This window comes from Camelina sativa, chromosome 18 (genome assembly GCF_030686135.1).
Source record: "Camelina sativa cultivar CO46 ecotype springtype chromosome 18, ASM3068613v1".
Classification (NCBI taxonomy): domain Eukaryota; kingdom Viridiplantae; phylum Streptophyta; class Magnoliopsida; order Brassicales; family Brassicaceae; genus Camelina; species Camelina sativa.
In genome coordinates this window covers 9166935-9184910 of record NC_141897.1, presented here as the reverse complement: position 1 = coordinate 9184910, position 17976 = coordinate 9166935, and the positions used below count along the sequence as shown (strand labels likewise).

The following is a 17976-nucleotide window of genomic DNA, read 5'->3' as shown; positions in this document are numbered from 1 at the left end:
GGCAATGGGTCTTGGTGCCATTGGACCATTCTGGAGGCCGAATTTTGACGTTTAAAAGTGTTTCGGATGTTTTTTTGTGATCGCGACACAATTAGCTACGAGTACAAGATTATGTTCGGATATGGTTATCTCTTGTTTTTCGCGGTTCGAAGCACGTCCAAGGTGAATAAACCGGTCCACATATCAAGTGGGACCCACATTGAATGATCCCTTGAGTTTTCAAAAAACGATATATGCGATTGCATGATTTATACTAACGGATGCGATCATACCAGCACTAATGCACCGTATCCCATCAGAACTCCGCAGTTAAGCGTGCTTGGGCGAGAGTAGTACTAGGATGGGTGACCTCCCGGGAAGTCCTCGTGTTGCATCCCTCCCTCTTTTTTTTTTTTTTTTTTTTGGTTGTTGCGTAAGCCTATATAGTACAAACATAACGTCGTAACTTTTACATCGTGAGGAACCACGCGACCCATAATACCTTTTCGGAAAGCCCCAAGAGTGTTTCCGGCAAGGCAATGGGTCTTCGTACCATTGGACCATTCTGGAGGCCGAATTTTGACGTTTAAAAGTGTTTCGGATGTTTTTTTGTGATCGCGACACAATTAGCTACGAGTACAAAATTATGTTCGGATATGGTTATCTCTTGTTTTTCGCGGTTCGAAGCACGTCCAAGGTGAATAAACCGGTCCACATATCAAGTGGGACCCACATTGAATGATCCCTTGAGTTTTCAAAAAACGATATATGCGATTGCATGATATATACTAACGGATGCGATCATACCAGCACTAATGCACCGGATCCCATCAGAACAACGCAGTTAAGCGTGCTTGGGCGAGAGTAGTACTAGGATGAGTGACCTCCCGGGAAGTCCTCGTGTTGCATCCCTCCCTCTTTTTTTTTTTTTTTTTTTTGGTTGTTGCGTAAGCCTATATAGTACAAACATAACGTCGTAACTTTTACATCGTGAGGAACCACGCGACCCATAATACCTTTTCGGAAAGCCCCAAGAGTGTTTCCGGCAAGGCAATGGGTCTTGGTGCCATTGGACCATTCTGGAGGCCGAATTTTGACGTTTAAAAGTGTTTCGGATGTTTTTTTGTGATCGCGACACAATTAGCTACGAGTACAAGATTATGTTCGGATATGGTTATCTCTTGTTTTTCGCGGTTCGAAGCACGTCCAAGGTGAATAAACCGGTCCACATATCAAGTGGGACCCACATTGAATGATCCCTTGAGTTTTCAAAAAACGATATATGCGATTGCATGATTTATACTAACGGATGCGATCATACCAGCACTAATGCACCGTATCCCATCAGAACTCCGCAGTTAAGCGTGCTTGGGCGAGAGTAGTACTAGGATGAGTGACCTCCCGGGAAGTCCTCGTGTTGCATCCCTCCCTCTTTTTTTTTTTTTTTTTTTTGGTTGTTGCGTAAGCCTATATAGTACAAACATAACGTCGTAACTTTTACATCGTGAGGAACCACGCGACCCATAATACCTTTTCGGAAAGCCCCAAGAGTGTTTCCGGCAAGGCAATGGGTCTTCGTGCCATTGGACCATTCTGGAGGCCGAATTTTGACGTTTAAAAGTGTTTCGGATGTTTTTTTGTGATCGCGACACAATTAGCTACGAGTACAAAATTATGTTCGGATATGGTTATCTCTTGTTTTTCGCGGTTCGAAGCACGTCCAAGGTGAATAAACCGGTCCACATATCAAGTGGGACCCACATTGAATGATCCCTTGAGTTTTCAAAAAACGATATATGCGATTGCATGATATATACTAACGGATGCGATCATACCAGCACTAATGCACCGGATCCCATCAGAACAACGCAGTTAAGCGTGCTTGGGCGAGAGTAGTACTAGGATGAGTGACCTCCCGGGAAGTCCTCGTGTTGCATCCCTCCCTCTTTTTTTTTTTTTTTTTTTTGGTTGTTGCGTAAGCCTATATAGTACAAACATAACGTCGTAACTTTTACATCGTGAGGAACCACGCGACCCATAATACCTTTTCGGAAAGCCCCAAGAGTGTTTCCGGCAAGGCAATGGGTCTTGGTGCCATTGGACCATTCTGGAGGCCGAATTTTGACGTTTAAAAGTGTTTCGGATGTTTTTTTGTGATCGCGACACAATTAGCTACGAGTACAAGATTATGTTCGGATATGGTTATCTCTTGTTTTTCGCGGTTCGAAGCACGTCCAAGGTGAATAAACCGGTCCACATATCAAGTGGGACCCACATTGAATGATCCCTTGAGTTTTCAAAAAACGATATATGCGATTGCATGATTTATACTAACGGATGCGATCATACCAGCACTAATGCACCGTATCCCATCAGAACTCCGCAGTTAAGCGTGCTTGGGCGAGAGTAGTACTAGGATGAGTGACCTCCCGGGAAGTCCTCGTGTTGCATCCCTCCCTCTTTTTTTTTTTTTTTTTTTTGGTTGTTGCGTAAGCCTATATAGTACAAACATAACGTCGTAACTTTTACATCGTGAGGAACCACGCGACCCATAATACCTTTTCGGAAAGCCCCAAGAGTGTTTCCGGCAAGGCAATGGGTCTTGGTGCCATTGGACCATTCTGGAGGCCGAATTTTGACGTTTAAAAGTGTTTCGGATGTTTTTTTGTGATCGCGACACAATTAGCTACGAGTACAAGATTATGTTCGGATATGGTTATCTCTTGTTTTTCGCGGTTCGAAGCACGTCCAAGGTGAATAAACCGGTCCACATATCAAGTGGGACCCACATTGAATGATCCCTTGAGTTTTCAAAAAACGATATATACGATTGCATGATATATACTAACGGATGCGATCATACCAGCACTAATGCACCGGATCCCATCAGAACAACGCAGTTAAGCGTGCTTGGGCGAGAGTAGTACTAGGATGAGTGACCTCCCGGGAAGTCCTCGTGTTGCATCCCTCCCTCTTTTTTTTTTTTTTTTTTTTGGTTGTTGCGTAAGCCTATATAGTACAAACATAACGTCGTAACTTTTACATCGTGAAGAACCACGCGACCCATAATACCTTTTCGGAAAGCCCCAAGAGTGTTTCCGGCAAGGCAATGGGTCTTGGTGCCATTGGACCATTCTGGAGGCCGAATTTTGACGTTTAAAAGTGTTTCGGATGTTTTTTTGTGATCGCGACACAATTAGCTACGAGTACAAGATTATGTTCGGATATGGTTATCTCTTGTTTTTCGCGGTTCGAAGCACGTCCAAGGTGAATAAACCGGTCCACATATCAAGTGGGACCCACATTGAATGATCCCTTGAGTTTTCAAAAAACGATATATGCGATTGCATGATTTATACTAACGGATGCGATCATACCAGCACTAATGCACCGTATCCCATCAGAACTCCGCAGGTAAGCGTGCTTGGGCGAGAGTAGTACTAGGATGGGTGACCTCCCGGGAAGTCCTCGTGTTGCATCCCTCCCTCTTTTTTTTTTTTTTTTTTTTGGTTGTTGCGTAAGCCTATATAGTACAAACATAACGTCGTAACTTTTACATCGTGAGGAACCACGCGACCCATAATACCTTTTCGGAAAGCCCCAAGAGTGTTTCCGGCAAGGCAATGGGTCTTGGTGCCATTGGACCATTCTGGAGGCCGAATTTTGACGTTTAAAAGTGTTTCGGATGTTTTTTTGTGATCGCGACACAATTAGCTACGAGTACAAAATTATGTTCGGATATGGTTATCTCTTGTTTTTCGCGGTTCGAAGCACGTCCAAGGTGAATAAACCGGTCCACATATCAAGTGGGACCCACATTGAATGATCCCTTGAGTTTTCAAAAAACGATATATGCGATTGCATGATTTATACTAACGGATGCGATCATACCAGCACTAATGCACCGTATCCCATCAGAACTCCGCAGGTAAGCGTGCTTGGGCGAGAGTAGTACTAGGATGAGTGACCTCCCGGGAAGTCCTCGTGTTGCATCCCTCCCTCTTTTTTTTTTTTTTTTTTTTGGTTGTTGCGTAAGCCTATATAGTACAAACATAACGTCGTAACTTTTACATCGTGAGGAACCACGCGACCCATAATACCTTTTCGGAAAGCCCCAAGAGTGTTTCCGGCAAGGCAATGGGTCTTGGTGCCATTGGACCATTCTGGAGGCCGAATTTTGACGTTTAAAAGTGTTTCGGATGTTTTTTTGTGATCGCGACACAATTAGCTACGAGTACAAGATTATGTTCGGATATGGTTATCTCTTGTTTTTCGCGGTTCGAAGCACGTCCAAGGTGAATAAACCGGTCCACATATCAAGTGGGACCCACATTGAATGATCCCTTGAGTTTTCAAAAAACGATATATGCGATTGCATGATATATACTAACGGATGCGATCATACCAGCACTAATGCACCGGATCCCATCAGAACAACGCAGTTAAGCGTGCTTGGGCGAGAGTAGTACTAGGATGAGTGACCTCCCGGGAAGTCCTCGTGTTGCATCCCTCCCTCTTTTTTTTTTTTTTTTTTTTGGTTGTTGCGTAAGCCTATATAGTACAAACATAACGTCGTAACTTTTACATCGTGAGGAACCACGCGACCCATAATACCTTTTCGGAAAGCCCCAAGAGTGTTTCCGGCAAGGCAATGGGTCTTGGTGCCATTGGACCATTCTGGAGGCCGAATTTTGACGTTTAAAAGTGTTTCGGATGTTTTTTTGTGATCGCGACACAATTAGCTACGAGTACAAAATTATGTTCGGATATGGTTATCTCTTGTTTTTCGCGGTTCGAAGCACGTCCAAGGTGAATAAACCGGTCCACATATCAAGTGGGACCCACATTGAATGATCCCTTGAGTTTTCAAAAAACGATATATGCGATTGCATGATTTATACTAACGGATGCGATCATACCAGCACTAATGCACCGTATCCCATCAGAACTCCGCAGGTAAGCGTGCTTGGGCGAGAGTAGTACTAGGATGAGTGACCTCCCGGGAAGTCCTCGTGTTGCATCCCTCCCTCTTTTTTTTTTTTTTTTTTTTGGTTGTTGCGTAAGCCTATATAGTACAAACATAACGTCGTAACTTTTACATCGTGAGGAACCACGCGACCCATAATACCTTTTCGGAAAGCCCCAAGAGTGTTTCCGGCAAGGCAATGGGTCTTGGTGCCATTGGACCATTCTGGAGGCCGAATTTTGACGTTTAAAAGTGTTTCGAATGTTTTTTTGTGATCGCGACACAATTAGCTACGAGTACAAGATTATGTTCGGATATGGTTATCTCTTGTTTTTCGCGGTTCGAAGCACGTCCAAGGTGAATAAACCGGTCCACATATCAAGTGGGACCCACATTGAATGATCCCTTGAGTTTTCAAAAAACGATATATGCGATTGCATGATATATACTAACGGATGCGATCATACCAGCACTAATGCACCGGATCCCATCAGAACAACGCAGTTAAGCGTGCTTGGGCGAGAGTAGTACTAGGATGAGTGACCTCCCGGGAAGTCCTCGTGTTGCATCCCTCCCTCTTTTTTTTTTTTTTTTTTTTGGTTGTTGCGTAAGCCTATATAGTACAAACATAACGTCGTAACTTTTACATCGTGAGGAACCACGCGACCCATAATACCTTTTCGGAAAGCCCCAAGAGTGTTTCCGGCAAGGCAATGGGTCTTGGTGCCATTGGACCATTCTGGAGGCCGAATTTTGACGTTTAAAAGTGTTTCGGATGTTTTTTTGTGATCGCGACACAATTAGCTACGAGTACAAGATTATGTTCGGATATGGTTATCTCTTGTTTTTCGCGGTTCGAAGCACGTCCAAGGTGAATAAACCGGTCCACATATCAAGTGGGACCCACATTGAATGATCCCTTGAGTTTTCAAAAAACGATATATGCGATTGCATGATTTATACTAACGGATGCGATCATACCAGCACTAATGCACCGTATCCCATCAGAACTCCGCAGGTAAGCGTGCTTGGGCGAGAGTAGTACTAGGATGGGTGACCTCCCGGGAAGTCCTCGTGTTGCATCCCTCCCTCTTTTTTTTTTTTTTTTTTTTGGTTGTTGCGTAAGCCTATATAGTACAAACATAACGTCGTAACTTTTACATCGTGAGGAACCACGCGACCCATAATACCTTTTCGGAAAGCCCCAAGAGTGTTTCCGGCAAGGCAATGGGTCTTGGTGCCATTGGACCATTCTGGAGGCCGAATTTTGACGTTTAAAAGTGTTTCGGATGTTTTTTTGTGATCGCGACACAATTAGCTACGAGTACAAAATTATGTTCGGATATGGTTATCTCTTGTTTTTCGCGGTTCGAAGCACGTCCAAGGTGAATAAACCGGTCCACATATCAAGTGGGACCCACATTGAATGATCCCTTGAGTTTTCAAAAAACGATATATGCGATTGCATGATTTATACTAACGGATGCGATCATACCAGCACTAATGCACCGTATCCCATCAGAACTCCGCAGGTAAGCGTGCTTGGGCGAGAGTAGTACTAGGATGAGTGACCTCCCGGGAAGTCCTCGTGTTGCATCCCTCCCTCTTTTTTTTTTTTTTTTTTTTGGTTGTTGCGTAAGCCTATATAGTACAAACATAACGTCGTAACTTTTACATCGTGAGGAACCACGCGACCCATAATACCTTTTCGGAAAGCCCCAAGAGTGTTTCCGGCAAGGCAATGGGTCTTGGTGCCATTGGACCATTCTGGAGGCCGAATTTTGACGTTTAAAAGTGTTTCGGATGTTTTTTTGTGATCGTGACACAATTAGCTACGAGTACAAGATTATGTTCGGATATGGTTATCTCTTGTTTTTCGCGGTTCGAAGCACGTCCAAGGTGAATAAACCGGTCCACATATCAAGTGGGACCCACATTGAATGATCCCTTGAGTTTTCAAAAAACGATATATGCGATTGCATGATATATACTAACGGATGCGATCATACCAGCACTAATGCACCGGATCCCATCAGAACAACGCAGTTAAGCGTGCTTGGGCGAGAGTAGTACTAGGATGAGTGACCTCCCGGGAAGTCCTCGTGTTGCATCCCTCCCTCTTTTTTTTTTTTTTTTTTTTTTGGTTGTTGCGTAAGCCTATATAGTACAAACATAACGTCGTAACTTTTACATCGTGAGGAACCACGCGACCCATAATACCTTTTCGGAAAGCCCCAAGAGTGTTTCCGGCAAGGCAATGGGTCTTGGTGCCATTGGACCATTCTGGAGGCCGAATTTTGACGTTTAAAAGTGTTTCGGATGTTTTTTTGTGATCGCGACACAATTAGCTACGAGTACAAGATTATGTTCGGATATGGTTATCTCTTGTTTTTCGCGGTTCGAAGCACGTCCAAGGTGAATAAACCGGTCCACATATCAAGTGGGACCCACATTGAATGATCCCTTGAGTTTTCAAAAAACGATATATGCGATTGCATGATTTATACTAACGGATGCGATCATACCAGCACTAATGCACCGTATCCCATCAGAACTCCGCAGGTAAGCGTGCTTGGGCGAGAGTAGTACTAGGATGGGTGACCTCCCGGGAAGTCCTCGTGTTGCATCCCTCCCTCTTTTTTTTTTTTTTTTTTTTGGTTGTTGCGTAAGCCTATATAGTACAAACATAACGTCGTAACTTTTACATCGTGAGGAACCACGCGACCCATAATACCTTTTCGGAAAGCCCCAAGAGTGTTTCCGGCAAGGCAATGGGTCTTCGTACCATTGGACCATTCTGGAGGCCGAATTTTGACGTTTAAAAGTGTTTCGGATGTTTTTTTGTGATCGCGACACAATTAGCTACGAGTACAAAATTATGTTCGGATATGGTTATCTCTTGTTTTTCGCGGTTCGAAGCACGTCCAAGGTGAATAAACCGGTCCACATATCAAGTGGGACCCACATTGAATGATCCCTTGAGTTTTCAAAAAACGATATATGCGATTGCATGATATATACTAACGGATGCGATCATACCAGCACTAATGCACCGGATCCCATCAGAACAACGCAGTTAAGCGTGCTTGGGCGAGAGTAGTACTAGGATGAGTGACCTCCCGGGAAGTCCTCGTGTTGCATCCCTCCCTCTTTTTTTTTTTTTTTTTTTTGGTTGTTGCGTAAGCCTATATAGTACAAACATAACGTCGTAACTTTTACATCGTGAGGAACCACGCGACCCATAATACCTTTTCGGAAAGCCCCAAGAGTGTTTCCGGCAAGGCAATGGGTCTTGGTGCCATTGGACCATTCTGGAGGCCGAATTTTGACGTTTAAAAGTGTTTCGGATGTTTTTTTGTGATCGCGACACAATTAGCTACGAGTACAAGATTATGTTCGGATATGGTTATCTCTTGTTTTTCGCGGTTCGAAGCACGTCCAAGGTGAATAAACCGGTCCACATATCAAGTGGGACCCACATTGAATGATCCCTTGAGTTTTCAAAAAACGATATATGCGATTGCATGATATATACTAACGGATGCGATCATACCAGCACTAATGCACCGGATCCCATCAGAACAACGCAGTTAAGCGTGCTTGGGCGAGAGTAGTACTAGGATGGGTGACCTCCCGGGAAGTCCTCGTGTTGCATCCCTCCCTCTTTTTTTTTTTTGGTTGTTGCGTAAGCCTATATAGTCCAAACATAACGTCGTAACTTTTACATCGTGAGGAACCACGCGACCCATAATACCTTTTCGGAAAGCCCCAAGAGTGTTTCCGGCAAGGCAATGGGTCTTGGTGCCATTGGACCATTCTGGAGGCCGAATTTTGACGTTTAAAAGTGTTTCGGATGTTTTTTTGTGATCGCGACACAATTAGCTACGAGTACAAGATTATGTTCGGATATGGTTATCTCTTGTTTTTCGCGGTTCGAAGCACGTCCAAGGTGAATAAACCGGTCCACATATCAAGTGGGACCCACATTGAATGATCCCTTGAGTTTTCAAAAAACGATATATGCGATTGCATGATATATACTAACGGATGCGATCATACCAGCACTAATGCACCGGATCCCATCAGAACAACGCAGTTAAGCGTGCTTGGGCGAGAGTAGTACTAGGATGGGTGACCTCCCGGGAAGTCTTCGTGTTGCATCCCTCCCTCTTTTTTTTTTTTGGTTGTTGCGTAAGCCTATATAGTCCAAACATAACGTCGTAACTTTTACATCGTGAGGAACCACGCGACCCATAATACCTTTTCGGAAAGCCCCAAGAGTGTTTCCGGCAAGGCAATGGGTCTTCGTCCCATTGGACCATTCTGGAGGCCGAATTTTGACGTTTAAAAGTGTTTCGGATGTTTTTTTGTGATCGCGACACAATTAGCTACGAGTACAAAATTATGTTCGGATATGGTTATCTCTTGTTTTTCGCGGTTCGAAGCACGTCCAAGGTGAATAAACCGGTCCACATATCAAGTGGGACCCACATTGAATGATCCCTTGAGTTTTCAAAAAACGATATATGCGATTGCATGATATATACTAACGGATGCGATCATACCAGCACTAATGCACCGGATCCCATCAGAACAACGCAGTTAAGCGTGCTTGGGCGAGAGTAGTACTAGGATGAGTGACCTCCCGGGAAGTCCTCGTGTTGCATCCCTCCCTCTTTTTTTTTTTTTTTTTTTTGGTTGTTGCGTAAGCCTATATAGTCCAAACATAACGTCGTAACTTTTACATCGTGAGGAACCACGCGACCCATAATACCTTTTCGGAAAGCCCCAAGAGTGTTTCCGGCAAGGCAACGGGTCTTCGTCCCATTGGACCATTCTGGAGGCCGAATTTTGACGTTTAAAAGTGTTTCGGATGTTTTTTTGTGATCGCGACACAATTAGCTACGAGTACAAAATTATGTTCGGATATGGTTATCTCTTGTTTTTCGCGGTTCGAAGCACGTCCAAGGTGAATAAACCGGTCCACATATCAAGTGGGACCCACATTGAATGATCCCTTGAGTTTTCAAAAAACGATATATGCGATTGCATGATATATACTAACGGATGCGATCATACCAGCACTAATGCACCGGATCCCATCAGAACAACGCAGTTAAGCGTGCTTGGGCGAGAGTAGTACTAGGATGAGTGACCTCCCGGGAAGTCCTCGTGTTGCATCCCTCCCTCTTTTTTTTTTTTTTTTTTTTGGTTGTTGCGTAAGCCTATATAGTACAAACATAACGTCGTAACTTTTACATCGTGAGGAACCACGCGACCCATAATACCTTTTCGGAAAGCCCCAAGAGTGTTTCCGGCAAGGCAATGGGTCTTGGTGCCATTGGACCATTCTGGAGGCCGAATTTTGACGTTTAAAAGTGTTTCGGATGTTTTTTTGTGATCGCGACACAATTAGCTACGAGTACAAGATTATGTTCGGATATGGTTATCTCTTGTTTTTCGCGGTTCGAAGCACGTCCAAGGTGAATAAACCGGTCCACATATCAAGTGGGACCCACATTGAATGATCCCTTGAGTTTTCAAAAAACGATATATGCGATTGCATGATATATACTAACGGATGCGATCATACCAGCACTAATGCACCGGATCCCATCAGAACAACGCAGTTAAGCGTGCTTGGGCGAGAGTAGTACTAGGATGGGTGACCTCCCGGGAAGTCCTCGTGTTGCATCCCTCCCTCTTTTTTTTTTTTGGTTGTTGCGTAAGCCTATATAGTCCAAACATAACGTCGTAACTTTTACATCGTGAGGAACCACGCGACCCATAATACCTTTTCGGAAAGCCCCAAGAGTGTTTCCGGCAAGGCAATGGGTCTTGGTGCCATTGGACCATTCTGGAGGCCGAATTTTGACGTTTAAAAGTGTTTCGGATGTTTTTTTGTGATCGCGACACAATTAGCTACGAGTACAAGATTATGTTCGGATATGGTTATCTCTTGTTTTTCGCGGTTCGAAGCACGTCCAAGGTGAATAAACCGGTCCACATATCAAGTGGGACCCACATTGAATGATCCCTTGAGTTTTCAAAAAACGATATATGCGATTGCATGATATATACTAACGGATGCGATCATACCAGCACTAATGCACCGGATCCCATCAGAACAACGCAGTTAAGCGTGCTTGGGCGAGAGTAGTACTAGGATGGGTGACCTCCCGGGAAGTCTTCGTGTTGCATCCCTCCCTCTTTTTTTTTTTTGGTTGTTGCGTAAGCCTATATAGTCCAAACATAACGTCGTAACTTTTACATCGTGAGGAACCACGCGACCCATAATACCTTTTCGGAAAGCCCCAAGAGTGTTTCCGGCAAGGCAATGGGTCTTCGTCCCATTGGACCATTCTGGAGGCCGAATTTTGACGTTTAAAAGTGTTTCGGATGTTTTTTTGTGATCGCGACACAATTAGCTACGAGTACAAAATTATGTTCGGATATGGTTATCTCTTGTTTTTCGCGGTTCGAAGCACGTCCAAGGTGAATAAACCGGTCCACATATCAAGTGGGACCCACATTGAATGATCCCTTGAGTTTTCAAAAAACGATATATGCGATTGCATGATATATACTAACGGATGCGATCATACCAGCACTAATGCACCGGATCCCATCAGAACAACGCAGTTAAGCGTGCTTGGGCGAGAGTAGTACTAGGATGAGTGACCTCCCGGGAAGTCCTCGTGTTGCATCCCTCCCTCTTTTTTTTTTTTTTTTTTTTTGGTTGTTGCGTAAGCCTATATAGTACAAACATAACGTCGTAACTTTTACATCGTGAGGAACCACGCGACCCATAATACCTTTTCGGAAAGCCCCAAGAGTGTTTCCGGCAAGGCAATGGGTCTTGGTGCCATTGGACCATTCTGGAGGCCGAAATTTGACGTTTAAAAGTGTTTCGGATGTTTTTTTGTGATCGCGACACAATTAGCTACGAGTACAAGATTATGTTCGGATATGGTTATCTCTTGTTTTTCGCGGTTCGAAGCACGTCCAAGGTGAATAAACCGGTCCACATATCAAGTGGGACCCACATTGAATGATCCCTTGAGTTTTCAAAAAACGATATATGCGATTGCATGATATATACTAACGGATGCGATCATACCAGCACTAATGCACCGGATCCCATCAGAACAACGCAGTTAAGCGTGCTTGGGCGAGAGTAGTACTAGGATGGGTGACCTCCCGGGAAGTCCTCGTGTTGCATCCCTCCCTCTTTTTTTTTTTTGGTTGTTGCGTAAGCCTATATAGTCCAAACATAACGTCGTAACTTTTACATCGTGAGGAACCACGCGACCCATAATACCTTTTCGGAAAGCCCCAAGAGTGTTTCCGGCAAGGCAATGGGTCTTCGTCCCATTGGACCATTCTGGAGGCCGAATTTTGACGTTTAAAAGTGTTTCGGATGTTTTTTTGTGATCGCGACACAATTAGCTACGAGTACAAGATTATGTTCGGATATGGTTATCTCTTGTTTTTCGCGGTTCGAAGCACGTCCAAGGTGAATAAACCGGTCCACATATCAAGTGGGACCCACATTGAATGATCCCTTGAGTTTTCAAAAAACGATATATGCGATTGCATGATATATACTAACGGATGCGATCATACCAGCACTAATGCACCGGATCCCATCAGAACAACGCAGTTAAGCGTGCTTGGGCGAGAGTAGTACTAGGATGGGTGACCTCCCGGGAAGTCCTCGTGTTGCATCCCTCCCTCTTTTTTTTTTTTGGTTGTTGCGTAAGCCTATATAGTACAAACATAACGTCGTAACTTTTACATCGTGAGGAACCACGCGACCCATAATACCTTTTCGGAAAGCCCCAAGAGTGTTTCCGGCAAGGCAATGGGTCTTCGTCCCATTGGACCATTCTGGAGGCCGAATTTTGACGTTTAAAAGTGTTTCGGATGTTTTTTTGTGATCGCGACACAATTAGCTACGAGTACAAGATTATGTTCGGATATGGTTATCTCTTGTTTTTCGCGGTTCGAAGCACGTCCAAGGTGAATAAACCGGTCCACATATCAAGTGGGACCCACATTGAATGATCCCTTGAGTTTTCAAAAAACGATATATGCGATTGCATGATATATACTAACGGATGCGATCATACCAGCACTAATGCACCGGATCCCATCAGAACAACGCAGTTAAGCGTGCTTGGGCGAGAGTAGTACTAGGATGAGTGACCTCCCGGGAAGTCCTCGTGTTGCATCCCTCCCTCTTTTTTTTTTTTTTTTTTTTGGTTGTTGCGTAAGCCTATATAGTACAAACATAACGTCGTAACTTTTACATCGTGAGGAACCACGCGACCCATAATACCTTTTCGGAAAGCCCCAAGAGTGTTTCCGGCAAGGCAATGGGTCTTCGTACCATTGGACCATTCTGGAGGCCGAATTTTGACGTTTAAAAGTGTTTCAGATGTTTTTTTGTGATCGCGACACAATTAGCTACGAGTACAAGATTATGTTCGGATATGGTTATCTCTTGTTTTTCGCGGTTCGAAGCACGTCCAAGGTGAATAAACCGGTCCACATATCAAGTGGGACCCACATTGAATGATCCCTTGAGTTTTCAAAAAACGATATATGCGATTGCATGATATATACTAACGGATGCGATCATACCAGCACTAATGCACCGGATCCCATCAGAACAACGCAGTTAAGCGTGCTTGGGCGAGAGTAGTACTAGGATGGGTGACCTCCCGGGAAGTCCTCGTGTTGCATCCCTCCCTCTTTTTTTTTTTTGGTTGTTGCGTAAGCCTATATAGTCCAAACATAACGTCGTAACTTTTACATCGTGAGGAACCACGCGACCCATAATACCTTTTCGGAAAGCCCCAAGAGTGTTTCCGGCAAGGCAATGGGTCTTCGTCCCATTGGACCATTCTGGAGGCCGAATTTTGACGTTTAAAAGTGTTTCGGATGTTTTTTTGTGATCGCGACACAATTAGCTACGAGTACAAAATTATGTTCGGATATGGTTATCTCTTGTTTTTCGCGGTTCGAAGCACGTCCAAGGTGAATAAACCGGTCCACATATCAAGTGGGACCCACATTGAATGATCCCTTGAGTTTTCAAAAAACGATATATGCGATTGCATGATATATACTAACGGATGCGATCATACCAGCACTAATGCACCGGATCCCATCAGAACAACGCAGTTAAGCGTGCTTGGGCGAGAGTAGTACTAGGATGAGTGACCTCCCGGGAAGTCCTCGTGTTGCATCCCTCCCTCTTTTTTTTTTTTTTTTTTTTGGTTGTTGCGTAAGCCTATATAGTACAAACATAACGTCGTAACTTTTACATCGTGAGGAACCACGCGACCCATAATACCTTTTCGGAAAGCCCCAAGAGTGTTTCCGGCAAGGCAATGGGTCTTGGTGCCATTGGACCATTCTGGAGGCCGAATTTTGACGTTTAAAAGTGTTTCAGATGTTTTTTTGTGATCGCGACACAATTAGCTACGAGTACAAGATTATGTTCGGATATGGTTATCTCTTGTTTTTCGCGGTTCGAAGCACGTCCAAGGTGAATAAACCGGTCCACATATCAAGTGGGACCCACATTGAATGATCCCTTGAGTTTTCAAAAAACGATATATGCGATTGCATGATATATACTAACGGATGCGATCATACCAGCACTAATGCACCGGATCCCATCAGAACAACGCAGTTAAGCGTGCTTGGGCGAGAGTAGTACTAGGATGGGTGACCTCCCGGGAAGTCCTCGTGTTGCATCCCTCCCTCTTTTTTTTTTTTGGTTGTTGCGTAAGCCTATATAGTCCAAACATAACGTCGTAACTTTTACATCGTGAGGAACCACGCGACCCATAATACCTTTTCGGAAAGCCCCAAGAGTGTTTCCGGCAAGGCAATGGGTCTTCGTCCCATTGGACCATTCTGGAGGCCGAATTTTGACGTTTAAAAGTGTTTCGGATGTTTTTTTGTGATCGCGACACAATTAGCTACGAGTACAAAATTATGTTCGGATATGGTTATCTCTTGTTTTTCGCGGTTCGAAGCACGTCCAAGGTGAATAAACCGGTCCACATATCAAGTGGGACCCACATTGAATGATCCCTTGAGTTTTCAAAAAACGATATATGCGATTGCATGATATATACTAACGGATGCGATCATACCAGCACTAATGCACCGGATCCCATCAGAACAACGCAGTTAAGCGTGCTTGGGCGAGAGTAGTACTAGGATGAGTGACCTCCCGGGAAGTCCTCGTGTTGCATCCCTCCCTCTTTTTTTTTTTTTTTTTTTTGGTTGTTGCGTAAGCCTATATAGTACAAACATAACGTCGTAACTTTTACATCGTGAGGAACCACGCGACCCATAATACCTTTTCGGAAAGCCCCAAGAGTGTTTCCGGCAAGGCAATGGGTCTTCGTCCCATTGGACCATTCTGGAGGCCGAATTTTGACGTTTAAAAGTGTTTCAGATGTTTTTTTGTGATCGCGACACAATTAGCTACGAGTACAAGATTATGTTCGGATATGGTTATCTCTTGTTTTTCGCGGTTCGAAGCACGTCCAAGGTGAATAAACCGGTCCACATATCAAGTGGGACCCACATTGAATGATCCCTTGAGTTTTCAAAAAACGATATATGCGATTGCATGATATATACTAACGGATGCGATCATACCAGCACTAATGCACCGGATCCCATCAGAACAACGCAGTTAAGCGTGCTTGGGCGAGAGTAGTACTAGGATGGGTGACCTCCCGGGAAGTCCTCGTGTTGCATCCCTCCCTCTTTTTTTTTTTTGGTTGTTGCGTAAGCCTATATAGTCCAAACATAACGTCGTAACTTTTACATCGTGAGGAACCACGCGACCCATAATACCTTTTCGGAAAGCCCCAAGAGTGTTTCCGGCAAGGCAATGGGTCTTCGTCCCATTGGACCATTCTGGAGGCCGAATTTTGACGTTTAAAAGTGTTTCGGATGTTTTTTTGTGATCGCGACACAATTAGCTACGAGTACAAAATTATGTTCGGATATGGTTATCTCTTGTTTTTCGCGGTTCGAAGCACGTCCAAGGTGAATAAACCGGTCCACATATCAAGTGGGACCCACATTGAATGATCCCTTGAGTTTTCAAAAAACGATATATGCGATTGCATGATATATACTAACGGATGCGATCATACCAGCACTAATGCACCGGATCCCATCAGAACAACGCAGTTAAGCGTGCTTGGGCGAGAGTAGTACTAGGATGAGTGACCTCCCGGGAAGTCCTCGTGTTGCATCCCTCCCTCTTTTTTTTTTTTTTTTTTTTGGTTGTTGCGTAAGCCTATATAGTACAAACATAACGTCGTAACTTTTACATCGTGAGGAACCACGCGACCCATAATACCTTTTCGGAAAGCCCCAAGAGTGTTTCCGGCAAGGCAATGGGTCTTCGTCCCATTGGACCATTCTGGAGGCCGAATTTTGACGTTTAAAAGTGTTTCAGATATTTTTTTGTGATCGCGACACAATTAGCTACGAGTACAAGATTATGTTCGGATATGGTTATCTCTTGTTTTTCGCGGTTCGAAGCACGTCCAAGGTGAATAAACCGGTCCACATATCAAGTGGGACCCACATTGAATGATCCCTTGAGTTTTCAAAAAACGATATATGCGATTGCATGATATATACTAACGGATGCGATCATACCAGCACTAATGCACCGGATCCCATCAGAACAACGCAGTTAAGCGTGCTTGGGCGAGAGTAGTACTAGGATGGGTGACCTCCCGGGAAGTCCTCGTGTTGCATCCCTCCCTCTTTTTTTTTTTTGGTTGTTGCGTAAGCCTATATAGTCCAAACATAACGTCGTAACTTTTACATCGTGAGGAACCACGCGACCCATAATACCTTTTCGGAAAGCCCCAAGAGTGTTTCCGGCAAGGCAATGGGTCTTCGTCCCATTGGACCATTCTGGAGGCCGAATTTTGACGTTTAAAAGTGTTTCGGATGTTTTTTTGTGATCGCGACACAATTAGCTACGAGTACAAAATTATGTTCGGATATGGTTATCTCTTGTTTTTCGCGGTTCGAAGCACGTCCAAGGTGAATAAACCGGTCCACATATCAAGTGGGACCCACATTGAATGATCCCTTGAGTTTTCAAAAAACGATATATGCGATTGCATGATATATACTAACGGATGCGATCATACCAGCACTAATGCACCGGATCCCATCAGAACAACGCAGTTAAGCGTGCTTGGGCGAGAGTAGTACTAGGATGAGTGACCTCCCGGGAAGTCCTCGTGTTGCATCCCTCCCTCTTTTTTTTTTTTTTTTTTTTGGTTGTTGCGTAAGCCTATATAGTACAAACATAACGTCGTAACTTTTACATCGTGAGGAACCACGCGACCCATAATACCTTTTCGGAAAGCCCCAAGAGTGTTTCCGGCAAGGCAATGGGTCTTCGTCCCATTGGACCATTCTGGAGGCCGAATTTTGACGTTTAAAAGTGTTTCAGATGTTTTTTTGTGATCGCGACACAATTAGCTACGAGTACAAGATTATGTTCGGATATGGTTATCTCTTGTTTTTCGCGGTTCGAAGCACGTCCAAGGTGAATAAACCGGTCCACATATCAAGTGGGACCCACATTGAATGATCCCTTGAGTTTTCAAAAAACGATATATGCGATTGCATGATATATACTAACGGATGCGATCATACCAGCACTAATGCACCGGATCCCATCAGAACAACGCAGTTAAGCGTGCTTGGGCGAGAGTAGTACTAGGATGGGTGACCTCCCGGGAAGTCCTCGTGTTGCATCCCTCCCTCTTTTTTTTTTTTGGTTGTTGCGTAAGCCTATATAGTCCAAACATAACGTCGTAACTTTTACATCGTGAGGAACCACGCGACCCATAATACCTTTTCGGAAAGCCCCAAGAGTGTTTCCGGCAAGGCAATGGGTCTTCGTCCCATTGGACCATTCTGGAGGCCGAATTTTGACGTTTAAAAGTGTTTCGGATGTT

General features: G+C 44.2%; 15 non-coding genes and 20 pseudogenes across 15 annotated transcripts; all 35 read left to right on the top strand.

Annotated features, from left to right (window-relative positions):
* Positions 1-258: 258 nt before the first annotated feature.
* On the top strand, positions 259-377 carry LOC147922335 (5S ribosomal RNA). The gene has a single exon (XR_015590202.1). It is a non-coding gene; the product is annotated as a 5S ribosomal RNA (ribosomal RNA).
* A 395-nt stretch (positions 378-772) lies between these two features.
* LOC147922334 (5S ribosomal RNA) lies at positions 773-891 on the top strand (annotated as a pseudogene).
* A 395-nt stretch (positions 892-1286) lies between these two features.
* Positions 1287-1405, top strand: LOC147922333 (5S ribosomal RNA). The gene has a single exon (XR_015589558.1). It is a non-coding gene; the product is annotated as a 5S ribosomal RNA (ribosomal RNA).
* A 395-nt stretch (positions 1406-1800) lies between these two features.
* On the top strand, positions 1801-1919 carry LOC147922332 (5S ribosomal RNA; annotated as a pseudogene).
* Positions 1920-2314: 395 nt separating this feature from the next.
* On the top strand, positions 2315-2433 carry LOC147922331 (5S ribosomal RNA). Its single transcript, XR_015589557.1, has one exon. It is a non-coding gene; the product is annotated as a 5S ribosomal RNA (ribosomal RNA).
* Positions 2434-2828: 395 nt separating this feature from the next.
* LOC147922330 (5S ribosomal RNA) lies at positions 2829-2947 on the top strand (annotated as a pseudogene).
* Positions 2948-3342: 395 nt separating this feature from the next.
* Positions 3343-3461, top strand: LOC147922329 (5S ribosomal RNA). The gene has a single exon (XR_015590294.1). It is a non-coding gene; the product is annotated as a 5S ribosomal RNA (ribosomal RNA).
* Positions 3462-3856: 395 nt separating this feature from the next.
* On the top strand, positions 3857-3975 carry LOC147922328 (5S ribosomal RNA; annotated as a pseudogene).
* A 395-nt stretch (positions 3976-4370) lies between these two features.
* LOC147922327 (5S ribosomal RNA) lies at positions 4371-4489 on the top strand (annotated as a pseudogene).
* Positions 4490-4884: 395 nt separating this feature from the next.
* On the top strand, positions 4885-5003 carry LOC147922326 (5S ribosomal RNA; annotated as a pseudogene).
* A 395-nt stretch (positions 5004-5398) lies between these two features.
* On the top strand, positions 5399-5517 carry LOC147922325 (5S ribosomal RNA; annotated as a pseudogene).
* A 395-nt stretch (positions 5518-5912) lies between these two features.
* LOC147922324 (5S ribosomal RNA) lies at positions 5913-6031 on the top strand. Its single transcript, XR_015590293.1, has one exon. It is a non-coding gene; the product is annotated as a 5S ribosomal RNA (ribosomal RNA).
* Positions 6032-6426: 395 nt separating this feature from the next.
* Positions 6427-6545, top strand: LOC147922323 (5S ribosomal RNA; annotated as a pseudogene).
* Positions 6546-6940: 395 nt separating this feature from the next.
* LOC147922322 (5S ribosomal RNA) lies at positions 6941-7059 on the top strand (annotated as a pseudogene).
* Positions 7060-7456: 397 nt separating this feature from the next.
* Positions 7457-7575, top strand: LOC147922321 (5S ribosomal RNA). Its single transcript, XR_015590292.1, has one exon. It is a non-coding gene; the product is annotated as a 5S ribosomal RNA (ribosomal RNA).
* A 395-nt stretch (positions 7576-7970) lies between these two features.
* Positions 7971-8089, top strand: LOC147922320 (5S ribosomal RNA; annotated as a pseudogene).
* Positions 8090-8484: 395 nt separating this feature from the next.
* On the top strand, positions 8485-8603 carry LOC147922319 (5S ribosomal RNA). Its single transcript, XR_015589662.1, has one exon. It is a non-coding gene; the product is annotated as a 5S ribosomal RNA (ribosomal RNA).
* A 387-nt stretch (positions 8604-8990) lies between these two features.
* LOC147922318 (5S ribosomal RNA) lies at positions 8991-9109 on the top strand (annotated as a pseudogene).
* A 387-nt stretch (positions 9110-9496) lies between these two features.
* On the top strand, positions 9497-9615 carry LOC147922317 (5S ribosomal RNA; annotated as a pseudogene).
* A 395-nt stretch (positions 9616-10010) lies between these two features.
* On the top strand, positions 10011-10129 carry LOC147922316 (5S ribosomal RNA; annotated as a pseudogene).
* Positions 10130-10524: 395 nt separating this feature from the next.
* Positions 10525-10643, top strand: LOC147922315 (5S ribosomal RNA). The gene has a single exon (XR_015589661.1). It is a non-coding gene; the product is annotated as a 5S ribosomal RNA (ribosomal RNA).
* A 387-nt stretch (positions 10644-11030) lies between these two features.
* On the top strand, positions 11031-11149 carry LOC147922314 (5S ribosomal RNA; annotated as a pseudogene).
* Positions 11150-11536: 387 nt separating this feature from the next.
* LOC147922313 (5S ribosomal RNA) lies at positions 11537-11655 on the top strand (annotated as a pseudogene).
* A 396-nt stretch (positions 11656-12051) lies between these two features.
* LOC147922312 (5S ribosomal RNA) lies at positions 12052-12170 on the top strand. Its single transcript, XR_015589660.1, has one exon. It is a non-coding gene; the product is annotated as a 5S ribosomal RNA (ribosomal RNA).
* A 387-nt stretch (positions 12171-12557) lies between these two features.
* On the top strand, positions 12558-12676 carry LOC147922311 (5S ribosomal RNA). The gene has a single exon (XR_015589659.1). It is a non-coding gene; the product is annotated as a 5S ribosomal RNA (ribosomal RNA).
* A 387-nt stretch (positions 12677-13063) lies between these two features.
* On the top strand, positions 13064-13182 carry LOC147922310 (5S ribosomal RNA; annotated as a pseudogene).
* Positions 13183-13577: 395 nt separating this feature from the next.
* Positions 13578-13696, top strand: LOC147922309 (5S ribosomal RNA). Its single transcript, XR_015589658.1, has one exon. It is a non-coding gene; the product is annotated as a 5S ribosomal RNA (ribosomal RNA).
* Positions 13697-14083: 387 nt separating this feature from the next.
* Positions 14084-14202, top strand: LOC147922308 (5S ribosomal RNA; annotated as a pseudogene).
* A 395-nt stretch (positions 14203-14597) lies between these two features.
* On the top strand, positions 14598-14716 carry LOC147922307 (5S ribosomal RNA). The gene has a single exon (XR_015589657.1). It is a non-coding gene; the product is annotated as a 5S ribosomal RNA (ribosomal RNA).
* A 387-nt stretch (positions 14717-15103) lies between these two features.
* LOC147922306 (5S ribosomal RNA) lies at positions 15104-15222 on the top strand (annotated as a pseudogene).
* Positions 15223-15617: 395 nt separating this feature from the next.
* LOC147922305 (5S ribosomal RNA) lies at positions 15618-15736 on the top strand. The gene has a single exon (XR_015589655.1). It is a non-coding gene; the product is annotated as a 5S ribosomal RNA (ribosomal RNA).
* A 387-nt stretch (positions 15737-16123) lies between these two features.
* Positions 16124-16242, top strand: LOC147922304 (5S ribosomal RNA; annotated as a pseudogene).
* Positions 16243-16637: 395 nt separating this feature from the next.
* LOC147922303 (5S ribosomal RNA) lies at positions 16638-16756 on the top strand. Its single transcript, XR_015589654.1, has one exon. It is a non-coding gene; the product is annotated as a 5S ribosomal RNA (ribosomal RNA).
* Positions 16757-17143: 387 nt separating this feature from the next.
* LOC147922302 (5S ribosomal RNA) lies at positions 17144-17262 on the top strand (annotated as a pseudogene).
* A 395-nt stretch (positions 17263-17657) lies between these two features.
* On the top strand, positions 17658-17776 carry LOC147922301 (5S ribosomal RNA). The gene has a single exon (XR_015589653.1). It is a non-coding gene; the product is annotated as a 5S ribosomal RNA (ribosomal RNA).
* Positions 17777-17976: the final 200 nt, after the last annotated feature.